General features: G+C 50.3%; 1 pseudogene; it reads right to left on the bottom strand.

The window, feature by feature from the left end:
* Positions 1–1,194: 1,194 nt before the first annotated feature.
* Positions 1,195–2,417, bottom strand: LOC143665198 (mitochondrial adenyl nucleotide antiporter SLC25A25 pseudogene; annotated as a pseudogene).
* Between the last annotated feature and the right edge of the window lie 295 nt (positions 2,418–2,712).

The following is a 2,712-nucleotide window of genomic DNA, read 5'->3' as shown; positions in this document are numbered from 1 at the left end:
GCATAGGGCATACTCTGTTCAAATAAATATGAAATAAATAGGGTCCAAACAGTGTGATACATTACATCCAGTGGAATGTGAGACTGGTCCCTCTGTGTCCCAGTTGAGATTAGGCATAAATCCCAGGGACATCAGAAATAGATTTTAACACAGGCAGCAAACCTATCTATTTATTACCTTTGTCTCTTCTCTGGAAGCAAAGAGCTTGCACGTTTGTCCAGCCTGCCTTTATGAACAAAATCCTTTTTCCAACAGTATGTAATTAAGGCCTTTGACACCTTTTCCTTCTCTTACCAGGGGATCCAGACATACACTTCCCCTACAAAAACTCTCTTCCACTGCACTCATGCCACAGAGTGGGGACAGTGATTTTGGTTCTGAGCCAGTGCCAGTCCTGACAGTGTGTGGGCCAGCTCAGAGTGCCATGAGACCCCAGGCAGGGCACAGAGGTCCTCTGGGTTCTAAGACCCAGCACCACCATCATGAAGCCATGTGCCATGATGCTGGGCAGCCCCTTACCCCCCAAGCATGCACATGAACATCCAGATGCCCACCTGTTGGTGAACTCAAGCCAATAAAGGGGCTCAGGTGAGGGTGAGCACAGAAGCTAGCCTCCTCCCTCTGCCCTGCATGACTAGATCAGCATCAAGACTGTAGGTTGGGGAAGTAAGGTTTGTCAAGTCAAATCAAATCATCTCTTACTCTGGATTTAGAGGAGACAAGGAGGAGGGTGGGGAGTGGGCTGCTATTCCTCCTCCTACCATAATAAAACAGCACAGAGCAAAGACACCAAGTGGGCATGGGAAAAACGCTCAGCAAACCATAGGACAGAGGGCCTGTGGCTGATGGTTTGGCTGCTAGGGTGAGTTGGAAGAACTAAGCCTGCTTCCAAGCTCTGCTACTTGGCAGGCACTGCAGGTATTGTCCCTGTGCCTATGCACATAAGCCTGAATCCTGCTAAACGCTGGACCCTGAGTAATATCCACAGATCTTCCCTGGAATTGCATGAGGATCAGCTCGGGTCAGCAGGACAAACCCAGTGGGTATGCCAGCTCTTCCCCCCTCCCCCTGCACATACCAGGGTCTTCTAAGTCAGTTTAGTGTTGGCACATTCACAGAATGAAATGGCTACATATCCCAGGGCTGCAGACCCAGGATCAGTGAGTCCAGCTGGTGGGGCCGCACATCCTCCCATCACCGTGATTGTACACCAGGGTTGATCTTCAGTTTCTCATACACCACACAGCTGATGATCACGGTGGGGATGACCTTCATGAAATTGGGGGCCAGCCCCCAGTACAGGCCACAGGCCCCCTTGGTCCACAAGATATGCTTGAAGAGGCTGCTCAAGGTCACCTCTAGAGCGCCCTCGATGGAGGCTTGTGCCTGCATCCGGGTCCTGACCAGAGCCAGTGGGTAACTGGCCAGCTGTCCACAGGTGCTGGGCATGGTACCACAGGCCAGGAACACAAGCACGCCAGAGTCGGCGCTGTTCAGTGCATAATGCTGCAGCCAGGCATTCTTGAGCATCTGGTAGATGGCCAGGTCTATCCCAGCATAGGGAATGATGCCCAGCATGCTGGGAACATAACCTTTGTAGAAGGCAGCCATCCCTCTCTGGCCAGAATCTTCCTGGCACAGTTCTGTCTTCCACAGGGCCAGCTCTGGGCAATGGCACCTGCCAAGGACCCAGTCACAAGCCTGTCATGAATCCTTAGTGTCTCCTGGTCACTACCAACAAGACGCTTGCTCTGCTCATATGCCATGAATGTGATGGCTGACTCGGGCAATTTTGAGGACACTGATGCCGTTGCCCCACCAGAGTGATTTGGCCCCTGCCTCTCGAGTCAACTTGGTGAATCCGCCAACGCTGCACACGCTGTTGCTGCGGGAGGTATGGACGTGCATGAGCACCTTGAGTCTGCCCAGGGACGCTGTGCAGTTTCTGGATACAGCCCCTGCCCCGCCTCCTGCGAGGAGGTGTCTCCATGCATCCTGTCTGCCTTTCCTCCATGTTGAATTCATCAGGGACGGTCAGATTCTCACCCACATCAGAGATCATGGAATGCTTCCAGTACAGGATAATCTCAGGGATGTTTTCCACAGAATGCAGAAGTCTTGCCATGTGTTTCAGTTGACAGTCATTGTGCTGATTTTATCCATGCTCTTGAGAATTTTTTCTGCCTGCTGCTCAGATATCTTGACTCCCATGTCGCACAGGGACTGTATGATCTCCTACGCATAGATTTGTCCAAACTCTTAAACACCAATCTCCATTTCTTCTTGTGATCCTGGAGATAATGGGCAAATTCTTCAAAGTCTAGCTGCCCACAAGTCCTTATGTCCAACTTGTACAATTTTCCTGCATGGTAGGATTTTATTTTTGTTTTGTAATATTGCTTCACTTCTCCTCTCATCAAGTGATTGAGCCATTTCCCAACCCACTTCCTCAATCTGGGTTGTTTTTGTTACTTGCTTTAGCCAATGGAACCCAACAGAAGTGTGATCTCTGAGCCTAGGTCTTAAGAAGACTCATAGCCTCTATTTTCATCCTCTTGGAAGCCAGCTGCTGTGTGAACAAGCTCAAGATGATGAGAAAACACACTGCTCTGTGTGGAGAACTGAAGTGTTCCAACTGGCAGCCAGCACCAAAGCTCCAAACATAGGATTAGAGCCCATTTTAATCCTCTAGCCCCTGCCAGGACTAATAAA

The sequence above is a fragment of the Tamandua tetradactyla genome, chromosome 21 (genome assembly GCF_023851605.1).
Source record: "Tamandua tetradactyla isolate mTamTet1 chromosome 21, mTamTet1.pri, whole genome shotgun sequence".
Lineage (NCBI taxonomy): Eukaryota > Metazoa > Chordata > Mammalia > Pilosa > Myrmecophagidae > Tamandua > Tamandua tetradactyla.
This window is presented reverse-complemented; position numbering and strand designations above follow the sequence as displayed.